The sequence below is a fragment of the Mauremys mutica genome, chromosome 2 (assembly GCF_020497125.1).
Source record: "Mauremys mutica isolate MM-2020 ecotype Southern chromosome 2, ASM2049712v1, whole genome shotgun sequence".
Taxonomy (NCBI): Eukaryota; Metazoa; Chordata; order Testudines; family Geoemydidae; genus Mauremys; species Mauremys mutica.
Window position 1 is genome coordinate 40,767,496 of NC_059073.1, and position 18,532 is coordinate 40,786,027.

At 42.8% G+C, this 18,532-nt stretch overlaps 1 protein-coding gene across 2 annotated transcripts in view; it reads left to right on the forward strand.

Moving 5' to 3' along the window:
* Positions 1 to 266: 266 nt before the first annotated feature.
* The window catches only part of RNF19A (ring finger protein 19A, RBR E3 ubiquitin protein ligase), a 102,547-nt gene continuing 84,281 nt past the window's right edge, over positions 267 to 18,532 (forward strand). The window contains exons 1-2 of one of the 2 annotated variants that reach the window (XM_045005129.1): positions 267 to 286; positions 4,088 to 4,247. The gene's annotated coding sequence lies outside the window, so the exon portion shown is untranslated. Of the gene's footprint in view, positions 287 to 4,087; positions 4,248 to 18,532 lie in introns of those variants that run through there. The other variant, XM_045005130.1, reaches the window with a different exon arrangement.

An 18,532-nucleotide genomic window follows, 5' to 3' on the forward strand; every position in this document is an offset into this window, starting at 1 on the left:
CGGCCCGGCGCAGCCCAGCTCGGCCCGCCCCGGTCCCGCAGCGCCGCCTCCCGCCCCTCCCGCTTCACACACAGACGCTTCCTGCGCGGGGCCGGGCGCAGCGGGGTCGTGCTGCCGCTGCTGAGTTAAAGGTACGGGGGCCGGCCTGGCGCGGCCGCAGGGGCCCCTGCTGCGCGGGGAGCTGCCCTGACGCGGCCTCCGCGGCTTGCCCGGCAGGGAGCCGCCCAACGCGCCGGGGAGGCGCGGGCGGAACCGCCTCTGGGCAGGGCCCCTCGGGCCGGGGTCGGTGAGTGAGAGGCTGGGCAGGTAGCGCGTCCCCAGGCCCCGGCCGGGATCCCCGCTGCCCCCGGGCGCTGGCAGCGGAGCAGCGTCCTGGCAGCCGGAGGCGGCGGCGGCTCCTCGCATTACTGGCGGGTGAAGTCATCGTGTCCATTGTCTCCCGCCAGCTCCCGGCCGGGCCGCCAGCGGGGGGAGCCCGGGCTGCGGCGCCAAGGGGGGGCGCGTCCCCTTCCCTCGCCGCACACAGCCGGGAGCTCCGCCAGGGCCGCGCTGGGGCGGGTCAGGGTCTGCAAGCGGGGGACGAGGCTCCCCGTAGGGCGAGGGGCCTGGGAATGGCCGGCGGGTGGGGAGACGTTACCAGCCCCTTGCCCCGATTTGCCGTTAATCCCCAGGTGGAGAGAGGGACCCCTCCCCCCCAAGAATCCTTGTGGGGAGCCTGTAGCACCCCCACCTAGAAATGGGTCTGGAGCAGCGACTAACACGCCTCTCGAATTGAACCTTAAAAGTAACCCGGGGTGGAGAGCGGGAGAGAGACTAATGCCCCCACCACAAGAGACTGGATTATATCTACTTAAGACCCATCATCCACCCCTGGCACAGTGGTGTAATGAGGGCAGTGCTAGTGTAGACAAGCCTCCAGGGGCGGCTGCTGCTGCTGGCATGTTTAACAAGTAGACCTGTTTGGAGTGTGGTTAAGTTGCTAATGCCCCTTGGTGCCTTGTCTACACTAGCATTTTTACCCAGGGGTTTGCAATGGTGGTAATGTAGGAGTGGTAGATTTTTCCCAAAAAAGTCTGATGTGGACATAGCCATAGAGCCTTAAAATTAGTGGGTGAGGGTGTGGTTGGGGTAGGAAAATAGAGCTGGAAACACAAACAACCTTAAAATTAAATATCCAGGTAGGAATTCTGAGACCCAAACAAATGACTGTGGGACTTGAACCAGTGCAGGTCTGGAGGCGGGATCCCTAGGGGCTCCACCCATAAATAAGGACATAAGGGGCAGTTCTGCTTGAGGGAGCCTCCTATGCCTTTCACTTATGTTTTAAGAAGCAAGATGTAGAACGCTAGTATCTGCATGGAGCAAACAAGCAGGGGAGGAGATTGGCATTGGTATTCTTGAGGATTCTTAATACAATATGACAATTACCACATGGTGGGCACAACAGCTTTCATTTCTATTAATGTTTTAACGGGCATCGGTTTTGATTAGTGTTTTATATCAGCTATTACTCAAAATGTGATGCTACTCATCACCAAGGTTAAAATTGTGAAAAGGGCAAAGTGTATTTGAGGAGTGGTGAATTGCAGGGCTGAATGCTGCAGATGTGTCTAATCAGAACCTTAGATTTTCTTATTTTATTTCCCTGGATATTTTTCTTTTGTCCCACCCACCTCCAAATAAAGCTTCTAAAACTTTATTGCCAGTGGAAAGGCTGGATTTCAGCATATGTTGAGCTACTTTTCACTTCCTCCACTGCAAAGGAAGATTTTCAGTTTAGTAGTATGATTGAGAATTAAGTGTTTTAATTCACTTTTTTTCAAGATATCTGTCTTGTCAACTGACCTGTAGATCAAATTGGAGGGATCCAAATGGGAGTAAAATATAAAATGGAAATTGCACAAACTGACAAAATTAATTTGCATCTACAGAAATGGTGACGGCCTTATGTGACTGAACTGTTTTGATAAATTTTACTCCTGTTGAGTTGTGAAACTGTATTTGAAAGTGTAAATACAGTTAAAAATCAGGAAAACATGTAGGCATTTTGTTTTCTGTATTCCCTGAAAATTAGTGCTGTTTTGCATTTTATTCAGATTGGAAAATGAAAATAAACTGGTCAGTTTCACTTTCTCTTGCACAGGCAGTAATGCTGCTGCTCTTTGGGACTGCAGTTCTACAGAAAAAGGCTTATGTTTAAAAAAAATACATTAGTCTTGAAATTAGAAAAATCTGTCAAACATTTCTAATGTTTTATCAAACCCTTTTATTTTTGAACAAAATATAAATATTAAGGTAAAAAGTAGTTGTTGCTTTTAAATGATTTGAAGTCTAGTGCCTGGCTCAAGCTCTCTGCATTTCCAGCCATTTTTAGCTTTGCAGAAATAAGGATAGATTTGATCATTAATTCTAAAAGTGGGAACTGAAAAATAACTGTGTCTTGCATACAAGTTCTGCCATTCTGCATACAAGAGTCATTAAAATTCTTAAATTTCTATTTAGTGATGACAGCAGTGGATCAGGAAGAGGGAAGGCATTTGACAGATGTAAATGTGTACCTTTATGAAGTATGTCTGTCTTACCCCCTGAGTGAACATAAGAATGGCTGTACCGGGTCAGACCAAAGGTCCATCTAGCCCAGTAGACAGTGGCCAATGCCAGGTGCCCCAGAAGGAGTGAACCTAACAGGCAATGATCAAGTGATCTCTCTCCTGACATCCATCTCCATCCTCTGACAAACAGAGGCTAGGGACACCATTCCTTACCCATCCTGGCTAATAGCCATTTATGGACTTAACCACCATGAATTCATCCAGTTCTCTTTTAAATGCTGATATAGTCCTAGCCTTCACAACCTCCTCAGGTAAGGAGTTCCACAAGTTGACTGTGCGCTGCGTGAAGAAGAACTTCCTTTATTTGTTTTAAACCTGCTGCCTATTAATGTCATTCAGTGACCCCTAGTTATTTACTTATTCCCATAATACAATAACTTTTCCTTATCCACTTTCTCCACATCACTTATGATTTTATATACCTCTATCATATCCCCCCCTTAGTCTCCTCTTTTCCAAGCTGAAGAGTCCTAGCCTCTTTAATCTTTCCTCATATGGGACCCTCTCCAAACCCCTAATCATTTTAGTTGCCCTTTTCTGAACCTTTTCTAGTGCCGGTATATCTTTTTTGAGATGAGGAGACCACATCTATACGCAGTATTCGAGATGTGGCCGTACCATTGATTTATATAAGGGCAATAATATATTCTCTGTCTCTATCCCCTGTTTAATGATTTCTAACATCCTGTTTGCTTTTTTGACTGCCTCTGCACACTGCGTGGTCATCTTCAGAGAACTATCCACGATGACTCCAAGATCTTTTTCCTGACTCGTTGTAGCTAAATTAGCCCCCATCATATTGTATGTATAGTTGGGGTTATTTTTTCCAATGTACTTTACATTTATCCACATTAAATTTCATTTGCCATTTTGTTGCCCAATCACTTAGAGTTAACAAAATGTTATGAGTGCTTCCTATCTTATTTGTCCAGTAAGTAGGTTGCTCTACCATACATCTTATGATCCACTCCCCAACCCCTCTTTTACCCTGTTGTGGTGCCCACCACAATGCTTTTGTGGGCAGGACATCTGAATCCTTTCTTAATACTAAAAATCCTGCTTTGAGGCTAGTGACAAAGGGCTGTGCAGCAACTACTTTTTTTTTGCACCCATATCCTCTTATGCCCAAGTGTATTGTCTCTGATATGTTGTTAATTTACTCTGGCCCTTGGTCAAAGGTCCAGAAATCATTCTCTAACTTGCACCCTGAATTATAATGCAGTATGCTGTTGATAAGTCACCAGATTTTGGAGAAGAATTTTTAATAATTAAAACAGGAGCCTAGACACACAAGCACTTAAATTCCAAAGTGTTTGGTCTGACTCCTAATCTGTAATAGGAGCCAAGATTCAAACTGATTCTTGCTTACGATTAATAAAAGTTCTTCAGAGGACCAGTTCTAATGTTCATGTTTATGGTTGTTTACTCATAAGGGAGCTAATTTCGATTTTCCTTTCCCTCTGCATTTATTCCAGCTGTAAGTTTCCAGTGTCACTTCTGCATTAGCTGATGGAAGATGTGTAACTGTGGATGAACCAATGCACATGCACAACTTCAGGATAAGAATGGTGTTGTATGTTGTATTGCTAAGTACAACTGACTTGCACATGGAGATAAACTTCCACCAAGAAGGTGGTAAGACGCTTTAAATTTTGTTTTTCAGTGACTTGTGATACATGTTTTTATTTTCTGTACTAAGAGGCTACATACATACCTAGTATAATACAAATTTTTTCAGTACATCTAATTAGTGGCAGAAGGTGACTTTTTTTTTCTTTGACTCATTAGATTTATATGCAATTTGCCTTCTTGATACTCAGTCTTCCATGGTGTATGTGTGTGTTTTTTAATTATTAATCTTGAGTGAGGACATTTTCAAGAAAAACACAAGAGATATGGCTATCTCTTGTTTCATTTGTAGATTTCCATTAGTCTGTGCCATACAATAAACTAAAAATAAAAAAATCAATAGCCATGTAAGTACTAATCACTTATCAAATACAGATAAATGACCCAACCTAGGATCTTCCAAACTAAAGACCATTGCTAAAAAGAATACAGTTATGATCCCATATAGCCACTACCCTCAGTACTTTCCTTATCAGAAGGGGAAGATTGGCAACATTATTAAAATGTAACTAAATTCTGGTGATCTGTAAAGTTTTCACTGAAAACTTTAACTTCTGAACATTATTTTGAGCAGACAGATATTTTCATTAACTTTCTGTAGTGATGTAGTACATATATAGATTCCCTGATAATATGTTAGTCTATTGATTTTTGTGTTTTCATCTGATCACTTCTAAATTCTAATTTCTGTGACCACCTACCACCATTACACACACACACACACACACACACTTTTTTCCTTGTCAGAGAGGTAGCAGCCAATCTAAATGAAGAGTTTTTGTGTGTCTGGAGGGGTCAGTCTTTCTTTTCTCAGTAACTTTCCCCTCTCTAACTGTTTCACTTGTATTTTTGGCAGTTCTTGTGCACTGTCATAGTCTTTACTTTCAAAATGGTGCTTCAATAGCACTCTGCATATTTTTTTTTCTTTTAGTGAAGCACCACTTTTTTTCATTTTTTGGCTCAAGAAACGAAAAGAAAGAAGTAGAAGACTTCCAAAGAGAACCATAAATGCATTTGTATATAAGTAGTATGTTAGAGGCCTTGATTACAGGTTCTTTTGTGGCATTTACACTCAAGCTGCTGTTCAGAGGAACCTCATTAGTTTCCCATTGAGCCCAATGTCTGTACTATCACAGACTGCTCCTTAAGAGAAGCCACTGAGCCCACACATTCCTTAGCTGAGGTATTGGAAGGGCAAAAATCCCACCTCGATCCTTTGCAGCATCAGGTGGATGTGAGATAGGAAAGGCCTGGTGTGATTTCATAGCTGAATGAAGCTTTCCCAGCAACCAAGGTGGAACTTTGACTCTAATCCCTTTACTTGACGTTCCCAGAAGATGCAATATACTTCTAAGGAAGTCACAAACCCCACCTTCAACTAAAAGGTTTGTTCTTGGACTCAGAAAAGGCTAAAATGCTTCCATTCCTTCAGCTCTTTTCAAAGAATTGGAAAGTTTACAGCAGGGGTCGGCAACCTTTCAGTAGTGCTGTGCTGAGTCTTCATTTATTCACTCTAATATAAGGTTTCATGTGCCAGTAGTACATTTTAACATTTTTAGAAGGTCTCGTTCTATAAGTCTATGATGTATAACTAAACTATTGTTGTATGTAAAGTAAATAAGGTTTTTAAAATGTTTAAAAAGCTTCCTTTAAAATTAAATTAAAATGCAGAGACACCTGGACTGGTGGCCAGGAGCCGGGCAGTGTGAGTGCCACTGAAAACCAGCTTGCATGCCGCCTTTGGCACGCATGCCATAGGTTGCCGATCCCTGATTTACAGTGACCCTCCCTCTGATATATAAGCTAAGGATTCCTCTCAAAGGATTGCCTGCTGCAGGACTATTACTCTCTTGTTAGACAAGTAGCTAAAACACTGCCCTTTACAAATTAAAAATAGCTATAAAAGGATTTTTTTCGGAAGAATGAATATCTGTACAAATCCTTTTACAGGTTCACTCAACTCTTGGCTATTACCTTATGCTGGAAATCTCTTGATGTAAAAATTGTGTGGTGTTTTTTTTTTAAGCATGCTTTTTGGCTAAAACGTGTAACGTGGCTAACAGGAATTCTAATAAGTGTACACAGGTGCTTCTTCATGTTCTACAACATCCCCTCTCCGGAGGCTGGTGTATCCTTAAAGTGTTACCTGTAAACTCTAGGGCACCCCACCTTTACCCTTCCATGGGCTCAAGGTGTAACCTAGTTAATTTAGGCACCCTCCGCCCCCCCCCCCCTTCTTAGGGCTCTGGGAAAAAGGCACCTACCATTACCCTGTTCCAAAGGCTCAGGGCCATCCTTACTCAGTTCCTAGGGCTCAAGGCATAGTATTCTGTGGACTTGTGGGGCCTTTTACCAGTGAAAGAACCTTACACAGTAATATCCTTAGCCTCTATTTATTAACATTTACCAAAACAGAATGCACACATTAAGCATATAATGCTCACCACTCCCAATAAGGCAGATGAACTTTTCCTAGTGGCCAGTCAGGATCAGGTCATCTGGGGACTCCAGCTCCTGCATGATATAGCTGGCAGGGTGTTGAGGTCTGGCAGCTGTGATCTTGGGTTGTGTCCTGGAGTTGGTTCCAAAGAACTTCCTTTTGGACCCCAGTTTATGTAGTTAAACTTCAGCCCTGCTTAGCTATACGTTAGCCGATAATTTTAAACTAAAGTACTACAAAACAGTATTTTTAACCAATCCTAGCCCATTACGAAACAATTCTTTATCCAATTATACCCTACCACCTTAGTTGATATAAATCTTGCTAAATTAGTTATGCAACAGACAGAAACAATCAAAGAACCAGACAGAAACCATACGGATAAACAACAGAGAAGTAGGGACCATAAAAATAAAACAATAAAGAATTATAGATATCACATTCACAACTTTGATAAGTGGTTCCTTGCCTGACAGAATGCTATCAAACAAAGTCTTCTTTAAATACCTTAAGATTTGTTTCTTTATCTGGTGATGGTGGGTACTATTTGGACAGGAGTTCCTTTCTTAACAGCCTGATATTTCATTGTTTTAATGTAATTTAGATGGAATGTGAGGATGAGACTTTCTGCTTCTTGGCTCATGGCTGCTGCTGTCCTAATGCAGCTGCAGAAAAAGACTTCAAACCTCACAAAATATGTCTTCAAAAAGAAAATTGAAGGGTGAAGAAAAGTTTCAAAAGGAAAATTGAAAATCCATCAGGGATGGAGGGATAGCTCAGTGGTTTGAGCATTGTCCTGCTAAACCCAGGGTTCTGAGTTCAGCCTTTGAGGGGGCCTTAGAGATATGGGGCAAAAATTGGTTGGATGATTTAATTGGGGATTGGTCCTGGTTTGAGCAGGGGGTTGGACTAGATAATCTCCTGAGGTTCCTTCCAACCCTGATATTCTATGATCAGGAATCATGAGTTTGCTGCAGCTCTGCTTATCGTAGCTGATGGTTCCTGTATATTTTCTAAGTGGTTCTTCCTGGACATACACTTCATTTTATCTAAATAACCTAGAAAATGCTCTATAAAACACCTACTGGCTTTTAATATGTTAATTGTCATAGCTCTGGACTTTCTATAGCTGCCAAACAATGTTATGGCCATCTCATTTGTAGTCCACTGGATTTTCTGGCACATGGGGGATGGAGCTTTTCTTTTAAATTAAAGCTCATCGCCCTTCCCTTCAACAGTCCCACATATTTTGTGGAGGAACTAAACTATGCCCTCAAGGCTGTTTCTGTGGAATTCTCTTATTTTGTCCTTTTCACAAGTCATCAGTGACACCTCAAGTTTTGGGATTTTTTTTTAAATAAGTATCAATTTTAGCAGTCGACCACTTAATCAGATGATTTCATTGAGAGTAGATTGGCTGTTTTTGATGGAATCTGGGCAAAAATTATTTCAAGTCAGTGATGCCTTCTAGTTTTGATGAAAAGGTACTTTACAGAATTTGACACTTTTCCAAAACAGGGAAAACTTTCTTAACTGCCAAAGCTCTCAAGACATCAGCGCAGCCATGTTCCTGTTTCCACATGAATAGTTCCTAGGAGCCACCTTTACCCTATTTAATTTTTGGAGAAACCGTTTTCAAGGTGAATTATAATGGTTGTGAACCTCAAATAGATCATTTTATTAAAGACTAGAGGTTTGGGCTGGAAACTGTACCACGTGAACATTGGTTACTGAACATGGGGATTTTATAGTGCCTATCAACTTAAGGGAAGTTTACTGTCCATGTTTCTGTTATTACAGCACCAGTGTTACCTAAAGTATGGTATACCAGTAGTTTTTTTTATTATTATTATTCCTTCCCTCCCCTTTAAACACTCATCAATCTGCAGCATCTTAACCACAATCATGATGATGACAGTAGTAGCCCTTCAAAAAGGGGAGATGTCGATGGGGCCCTACCTAGACACTTGGCTCATCCAGTTCCCTTTCTGTGAAGGAGCAGAAGAAGGATGCAGAACTTTCAGTATATTCTAGTTAATTAGCTTAGCGGTGAACAGGAATGGGAGTGAGGAAGAATGCTCACTGATCCTTTTTGCAATAAATCTTTTTCTGGATACTCTGATAAGACATCAAAGTAGAAAAATGTTTTTCCCTTGATGAAGAGGGTGGAATAAACTCATCCATTCAAACCAGATAGTTTCGGTTCTCAACTACACCAGTCCCCCAGAGCTTCAAGTCGCCTTTTCAGACTTGAGGATTTGGTGCTGTACACTGTCCAGACTTCAAATGCTGCAGCACCAGGATGACCTAGGCCCTTTGCTTCATCAGCATCCTCTAGGTAAGAATACTAATGCTGGTTGTCCTGTCTTCCAAACAGATACCATCCGTTCAAAGTCATATGTCCCTGTGGTGCTATGTCTGTAGTGGCCTAGCCCTATTGGCAAGGGGATTGAAGAGTAAAGCCCAACAGGAAACTGGTTCTTTTTGTCAGTTGTGCAGCAGTATCCTCCCTTTCCCCATCTGCTCTTCATGTTTCCAGAGCCAACAATTTCACGGTAGATTTGCTGATTTGCAAACAAGTTCAGCTGTGAGATCTGAGTCTGGAAGCTAAATGCTTTAATCGTGACCAATTCATAACGTATCCTCAAAGAAGATTTCTTTTCCACAAAGGAATCCTCATGTCCTTCACCAAATACCCTACCCTAGGAGGTCTAAATCAGTACTCATTCTTTATCTTGTTGCTAGGAATACGCTGCTTATTTATTACTTTTCTCCGGGGAGTACTTTGCACTTGTATCAGCTTCCTACCAAAAGTGGTCTTTTCCCCCCACTTCCACATAAGGATATAGCTGTTTACTTTTGTTACCTTTATAAATTAAATAGCGAGATGTTTGTTTGTTAATATTGGGAGAAGCCTAAATCATGTCTCCGCAGGAAGTCAGAAGCCCTGTTCATTCAATTTGAAGGTCATAAATGGAGCTGCCACATTTTCAGATTATCTCTAACCAAATGTATCCTGAATGGTATCCACAGCCTACAAAGCCAAAGTGCTGGTGTGCCTGGGAATGTGTAGGATTCCCCATTCAACCATCCTATGCATCCTAGGCTAGGAGAATGTAGAGAGGAACAGTGCAAAGCTACCTCCTGGTGATTCTTCCCCCATTTTCCAAAACTCTGTGGGCTTAAATGTCCACACCTGAACTGGTACTGCATTTGGTTACTGGATGCCAAGAATCTTTCTCAGAATTCCTACCTGACTGGTGGTTCTTCTCGCCACCTTTGCTTGTTCTTCCTCTTGCTGCCCAGGTTTACATTTTCTTGTGTGGTGGACTTCTAGTCACAACTCTTATCTGCACTGATGGCAGTGAGTCACAGAAAAATGAACCTTTCTACCTCTTCTGTGATCTGACACCATTGCAGAGATCCAACCAGAGTAAGAGTACAAGAAAGCCTCCTAGTCTCAATGGAGGAATACAGAGTTTTTTCACTATTAACAATTAAGTGACCATTCCAGGAAAAAGTAGATCATAGATTAACTAATTGGTTTTCAGCTATGGAAAACTCAAGAGAAATAAAGAGAAGGATGCACCCTGACTTGCAAGAATGCAAAATATCTTCACTGGGACAGTCTGCACCTTGCCTGACTAAGGAAGGAAGAAAAAAACCTTTGTTTTCAGCGCTTGTTTAGCCAGATCATAGCGAACAGCTATACTGCTGCAGATAAGTTTCTTCTATATTGCTGATTCAAGGTATTAATATTATTTGATTAAAAAAACTAGGACAAGAACATATTCAAATCATGATCTCCACAATACTTGTGTTTTTTGTTTTCACTACCTGCAGGATGACTAGTATACTTTTTAAGCCATATCTTTTGTTTTCTAAAGCCTTGCAAGGAAGGTCATGCAATAATACTGCAGTACATTTTCAAAGCCCTGATTAGGTTTTTTCGTTAGGTGACAAACATTGCTGGGGGCTTAGTAGGCCTGAAAGTAGTGCCATTATGATAGAGAAGATGTATAGATAACTAAGCAGTAAACTGCAGCAAGCTATATTCTATAGGCCATATTGTCTTTTGGCAAAGCTTCGTTGACTTCACTGCAGTTATGCTTTATTTAGCTCTATTTGGCTATTGATTCATGCCTTGCTTTTTGCTGCCAACCACCAGAGCAGTGCATCAGTAATAAAGAAATACATACCTTTGACATGTTTTAGTGAAGTATGTCAAAAATATAGTAGACAATTTTGATCATTTAATGGTAGTGTTTGATTTCCTTTCGATCCCCAATTTTGCTATGCTTTAGGATTCTAACTTCTTCTCTCTGAAGATTTTTTTTTTTTTTAAAGGGAGCAGGGCTGGGGGCCTCCAGTTTTCAATACAGTAGACAATATGGCAGTGGAAGTTAAAGGTTTCTTAAGTAGATTGTTAGAGATACTCAATCCTGAAAAGATTGAGGCACATGCTGAACTTCACTCATGCGAATAGTCTGTTTCAAGTCAATGGGATGACTCAGATATGTGAAGTTAAACTTGTTCCTAGGTGTACACTTTTCTTGATCAAAATTGTCTTAGACAAAGAAGCTCTGAGAGATGAGTGACTTGAAGATGAATCATGTTTGAATGACTTCCAGTTATGTGCATTTAATTAGTTTCAATGATGAGCGGTACCAGTGTTGCATTCATCAGTAGTTAGTACATTACTCTCAAATCACCAGAAAGGCCAAACTAGCTAATCAGAGTATGGCTTTGAACAATAATTCTTCTTAGAGTAATTGCACATAGTAGGTGTGTGCGCGTGCCTTTGGCACAATTCTCAGAACTTTTTCCCTCAGCAGTACCTGTCAGGGCTGCTCGAGTGCCCTCCACCACTGTGCACTACTGCCTGCTGGTATAAGAGGGCAGAGCTGCCCCTGAGTCCACTTGGTTCCTACTGACTGCCAGTGATTGTTGTTGAAGTGCTTCCAGACTTGCTATCGCAAGTTCATTTCCTTCACTTTGTCTATGGTATGTTTCTCACTTAGTAGTTAGAGATAGGTTTTACCCAATTTTTTTTTTTTTTAAATATTAGAGCCATGCCTCGCTCTCTGGGGTCCAAGTCCTGCTGGTTATATGCCAGACTGATGCCAGTCAGTGACCCACACCTCAGCTGCCTGAATTTTGTCTGGGGGTATCCCACATTAGTGACAAATATCACATTTGCAGAGAGTTTAAGGCTCGCTCAAAGAGCAGCAAAACTTGTCTCCTTATGGAGGTGGCACTTTGCCCTTCATCGGAGCTGTTAGGTTCAGAGCGTACTCAGAGTATGGCATTATTGGATCGAGTGCGCCTCCTGAGGTGTCTTCAGCACTACGTTCTGTGTCTCCAGTACCGAAGAAGAGAGACAGATCTGACAAGGACCTGGTACCTAGTCCAGCTAAAATCAAGATCTCTGGGAGGGACTCTGAGGGGAAGCTTTCCCCAGAGTGTTCCTCTGCTTCAAAGAGAGGTTCATCAACTCCAGAACCTGTGCCAGGTCCATCGAGGCCAACCCCTGAAGTTTCTATTTGTCAGACCTAAGACTCAGTCCTGGTATTGTGCCAGCACAAGCATATGCTTTGATAACAGAATTACTTAACCTTTCGGTACCAGTGTCACCATCTGAAACCCCTCCTGCACATATGGGATCAGTGACTGTAATCCGTACTCTAGCTCCACAAGAACATTCAATATCAATTCTACTTCTGGTACCTAAGAGGCCAGTATATTCCAAGGGCAATCTGCAGTTAATATGCCTGGTATTGCTACCTCTGGGTTTGGTTTACCTGTCTCCTGTCCACCTAGGTTCTGCTCCACCATGATTGCAGGACTCAGTCATCTTTGTCAGATTCAGAAATGGGGCCCACTACCATATCTGTGACCGTTCTGGACACTATGGGGTGTCCCTCCCCTTGCTAGAACCTCTCCTCACCGGTCTGACTTGACTTCCTCGAGGGTACACCAAGTTCATCAGCACCTCAGACAGGGTTCTCAGATACCCGGTACTATGCAACTGGCAGTTGCTTAGACAGCTGCTCCTCTGAAAGAGGCAGATCAATCATTGCCCCAGTGTCCTGGTGTGTGTCCTTCCTCATCTCCAGATGAGTTTGTAGAAATGGTGAGCAATTTTTTTTTCACCACCAGAGGATTACAGGGCTCACAAAGAACTGCTTAAAAATGACTCAGTTAGATATTCAAGTAGAAGAGGTCCACCAGAAATCCCCCAAGCCAGTCGACATTGTAGCTTCTGCGGGACCCTCCTGAGTGGCACTTCTGATTGATTAAGCAATTCTGGAACCAGTTAAAATGCTTTGGCAGACCCCTTCTACTGTCTACATTGAAATAGAGAGGCGATACTATGCCCTTCTAAGGGTTTCAAAGACATCTACTTTCACCTGCCCCTTGTCTCTTGGGTGGTGGCAGCAGCTAAGCAGCAGGAGAGGCAGGGTCTCCCCGCATCAACTGTGAAGAGTAAAGAGTCAGAGGCTAGACCTGTTTGGGCAGAAACTTTATTTGACAGAAGGGCTGCAGCTAAGAATTGCTAATCAGCAAGCTCTCATAAATTGTAACCACTTCACCCTATAGGAACACATCATGAAGTTTAGAGAGAGGCTACAAGAGAATTCCAGGCAACAGTTCACTCTTCTGGTAGAGAAGAGTAAGTTGGTGTAAAGGACAGCTCATCAAAACAGTTTGGATGCAGCAGACTCTGCAGCTTGTTCCATGACATCTGCTATTTCTATGAGGTGGTGGTCATAGCTGTAATCTTCTGGTCTCCGTCCTGTAGTACAGTAGACCATCCAGGATTTGCCATTTGAGGGTCCATTCTGTCTTTTTGGAAAAGATGGACAATAAGCTGCATAGCCTAAAAGATTCAAGGATAGCACTGAAATCCCTTGGAATTTACACATCAGCAACAAAGACGAACTATTGCACTCTTAATAGGCTCATAGATATAAGAGTTTCATACCTTGGCCCCAAGATCTGCTGAGAAGAAGGTGCAGGAATTACCGGAGGTGACCACTGCCCCCATCATGCAACAGCAGGTTCCTCTCGACCAACAGCACAGTATAAACATGCATTTTGACAGGCTTGTCAAGGGCAGCATACCAGTACTTGCAGACCGATCTGTTCCTACCCATGCCTTTGCCAGTTATCTATCCCACTTCCTCCATATTTGGACTCACGTCATACTGGATTGGTTCAATGTAAGCATAGTGGATCTGGGGTAATCCCTTGAATTTGTTTTTGTTCTCAGTCCCTCTTCAGGGATTGGTCTCATAAGACCATTCTTCTGTAGAGGGTCCAGTCTCTCCTTCTAGCAGGAGTAATAGAGGAAGTTCCTCTTTCCTCAGGGGGAAGGGTTTTTCTTCCTCTACTTCCTTATTCCCAAAGCAAAAGGCAGTCTGACCTATTTTAGGTCTAAGTAAGTTAAATAAGTACTTAAATAAGTGTAGTTCTGCGTGGTTACACCTAGCTCCCATAATTCCTTCCCTGGAACAGGGCAACCGGTATGCTGCCCTTGAGTTAAAGGACACTTACTTCCATACAGTGATCCGTCCAGATTGCTCCAAGTTCCTCAGGTTCATAGGCCAAATGGAAGTGCTGTGAATTGGTAATGTGTTCCATTAGCTGTCACAAAGTGCGTGGAGTCAGTAGCTGAATATCTGAGAAGACTGGGAATCTGTGTATTCCCCTACTTGGGTCACTGGTTGGTGAGGGGCCAATCTCACTTTCAAGTGCTGTCCAGCATGGCCATCATTCTGTCCACCCTCAGTGCACTGGGTCTTACTCAGTTAAGACATATATCAATTCTAAAACCGATGTGAAGAATAGAGTTTATTGGAACACTCCCAGGTGCTATTCAAACCGGAGTGTTTCTGCCCCATTGAAGATTCCACGTGCTCCAAACTCTTTTATTGAATCTAAAAGCATATCCTATTACTACAGTACACATTTGCCTCAGACTTCTGGGGTAGATGGCAGCATATACCTCTCTGGCACAACACACCAGACTGAGCCTCAGGAGGCTTCAGGATTGGCTAGCTTCATTCTATGCCCCCCGTTGTCAATGTCTAGACAGATTATTTCACATTCTAGAGGTAATTTTGTCCTCTCTGAACTGGTGCACAAGTCCTCAGAACGTTTGTACAGGAGTTCTCTTCATTTCTGTGCAGCCATTACTCACATCGGTCACATGTCTTGGGTTGGGGTTGGGGGGAACACATCAGAACCCTACAAGTGCAAGGGATGTTGCCCTCACAGGATCTGAGGACTAGTACAAACATCTAGGAACTACAGTAGAATCTCAGAGTGACAAGTATCAGAGGGGTAGCCGTGTTGGTCTGTATCCACAAAAACAACAAGGAGTCTGGTGGCATCTTAAAGACTTATTTGGGCATAAGCTTTGTTAATCTTAGTCTCAGAGTTACAAACACTTCAGGAATGGAGGTTGTTGGTAACTCCGAAGACAGCGTTATGGTTGTTATTTCAAAAGTTTACAATTGAATATTGACTTAATACAGATTTGAAACTTTACTATGCAGAAGAAAAACGCTGCTTTAAACCATCTTAATTTAAATAAAACAAGCACAGAAACAGTTTTCTTACCTTTCAAATACATCTTTAAACTTTCCTTTTATTTTTTAGCCATTTAACATGGTGCTGTACTGTATGTGCTTTTTTTGGTCTCTGCTGCTGCCTGATTGCGTATTTCCAGTTCCAAATGAGGTCTGTGGTTGACCAGTCAGTTTGTAACTCTGAGGTTCTACGATATATGCTACCCATCTAGCCTGCTCAGCCTTCTGCCCACATGTTTGGGGGAGGGAGATAGTTTCTGTACTCTCTGTTCACAAACAGGGAGGGGTGCATTCTTCCCAACTGTGCCAGAAGGCAATTCTGCCTTGGGAGTTCTGTGTAATAAGCAGAATAAGTTGGCAGATTGCTTAAGAAAGCCTTCGATGGTCATTTCATCTGGATGTGGCCATATGCATCTTCCAGCTGTGGAGAACTGCTCAAGTGGACCTGTTTGTAACAAAGGTCAACGGAAAATGCCACTAGTTCTGCTCCCAAGGGGGGTCACAGCACTGGGTCTTCATCCATGATAGCAGGAAAGCATCCATCGAATTCCCTTTCCTCTGATACCATTACTATCCAGAGTCCTGTTCAAGGGCAAGCAGGATCATGCTTGCTGCATACATATAGCAGCAGCAACATGGCCTCAGCCTTGGTTCTCAACTCTGTTAGCATTATTAGTGAGGCTTCCTCTACCCCTCCCATTAGATTCAGATGAGATTTCTCAGGGCTGTCTGCTCCATCCCAGCCTACAGGCCCTCCACTTGACAGCATGACTGATTCCTGGATAGCAACATTGGGAATGGCTGGTTTGAAGAACATTTCAGGAGGTGCTTCTGAATAGCAGACAGCCTTCAATTAGGCATACATATCTGGCCAAATGGAAACATTTTTCTATCTGGTTTCAGCGGAGAAGTGTCTCTCTCCAGTACATGCTTCCATTAACCACGTTTTGGATTATCTATTGCACCTAAAACAGCAAGGTCTAACAGTTCCATTAAAGTATATTTGGGAGCGATTTTGGCATTCCACCCTCCAGTGAGTAGGTAGTAAATAACTTTTTTCCAACCCCATAACTATTAGAGTTCTAAAAGGGGTTGCACAAACTATACCCTCCAATACAAGAACCTGTTTCCTCGTGGGATCTCAACCTTGTGCTAACAAAAATAATGGGGCCTCTCTCTGAACCTCTTGTGGCTTGCTCCCTACTTCACCCCTCTAAGAAAGTGGTAGTTTTGGTAGCGATAACCTCAGCAACGAGAGTGGGTGAACTGGGAGCCTTGGTTTCAGACCCTCCTTATCCAATTTTCCATAAGGATAAAATTTACATTTGCCCTCACCCAGAATTCTTGACAAAGGTGGCTTCCAATTTCCACATTAATTAGGCAATGCCTTTACCAATGTCTTTCCTGATGAACAGAAGCTTCATTCATTGGATGTGAGGAGAGCAAGGGTTTTCTGCTTGGGCCACACCAGACCGTTTGGGTGTTCAGTGTGGTTATTTGCTGCAATTGCAGACAGGATGAAAGGCAAACCGGTTTCAACTTGGGATTTCCTCTTGTTGGTGCTTCCAATTAGCTAATGACATACCACCCTTAGAGCATTGGCTCATTCGACTAGAGCGCAAGCAGCTTCAACAGTGTTCCTAGCGCAAACACCTGTTTGAGTCATTTGAAGAGCAGCAACCTGGTTAGTCATCAGTACACTCTTGCTACTCATTATGCTGTTTTCTGTCAGTCCAGAACAATGCTAGTTTTAGACAAGTTGTTCTACCGTTGCTGTTGAGGTAGAGTCTGAGGCTGCCTCCACATTAATCTGCTTATGAGTCACCTACAGTGGAATGGATGTGGAATCACTCAAATTAAAACGGTTACCTGCCTTTCCATACTGTTGCTCTTAGAGATGACACACTTGTCCGTTCCACAACCTCACTGTCCTTCTCCACTTCGTTAGAGTCTATCTGGTAAGAAGTAGCTGAGGAGGATCAGGGTGGCACTTCCCTCAAATACGGGCATGCAGTGGTGCACATCAGTGGAGGGCATTCGACCACCCGGACCTGTACTGCTAAGGGAAAAAATTACCTTGACAACTGTGCGTGAGGTGCACATGTGGGTTGGACATGTGCAACACATCTCAAATAACAAGAGTTACATTAAAGTAGGTAACCACTTTTTGTCTAAAGCCAGATTTAGTATATATTTTGCAAGAACTTTGATTTCTGTAAAATATATGAACTTTGTTTTTCTTTGGTGTACGACTGTTTTTGTTCTCTCTAAAGAAGACTCTATTTTCAGTTGAACTACGGCTTAGCTGTTTGTAATGTACTGCAATGTGAGAATGCACTCTTGCTGTGTGTTAGGGCAAGGGCTCTCAGGCCAATGGTTGGCTTTATCTAATTGTGGTGTTTGAAAGGATGTTGTTAAGGTTGTAAATTGTAGAAGTCAAAAGTTAATAAATGCCAGAATTAAGGAAGGTTGTGCATCCTTAATTCATCCATCTGTATGTAGCCAGTCTTTAATTACATTTAGTGTTTGGTCCCTCCCCCCTCTACTCCTGGTCCCTTGAATCATTCAGTGCACATTTAATGAGCAGCTAGTCAATATTTTGTTTACTTCTTGTTCAATGTGTGGCTCCATGCCTTACTCACGGCATACTGTTCAAACACTGCTCTACACAGAATTTTTAATTTCCTCGGTCTCATCGCTATAGTATCTAAGTGCTTTACAAACGTTCATTTGTCTTCTTAAAACTTTTTTGGAGTGTTAACCTCACTTTACAGATGAGGAACCGAGGACAGAGATAAAGGTAAAAAGTATCCAATAATTTTAGGTTCCCAGTTTGGGACACCTAGGACCTGATTTTATTTTATTTTTTTTCCCCAGAGTACTTACATTATATAGCCCTTCATATTCAAGCTCAGCTCCCACTGATATCAGCTGCAGCAGTGAGTGCTCAGCATTTCTGCAAATCAGACCCCACAGTATCAAGTTGGGCACCTAAAAAATGAGAAATGCACAATTAGTGACCATCTGTGACCTGATTTTCCCCCCTTCCCAAGCTTGATCTATTCTGACCAGTTCCCTGTCAGAGTCCTGCCTCTTTCAAATCCATGGCACATCATCCCATTTCCATTCTCTTCCTCAGATCAATCCAGTTCTGCTCCACAGGTTTCTCATTCCAGGCCCACTCTCCTTTCTTCCCCTATTCAGGCTCCCAGTCCCAATCGCCTTGCTCAGTAGTACCACTTTCGGCAGCCCTGTTC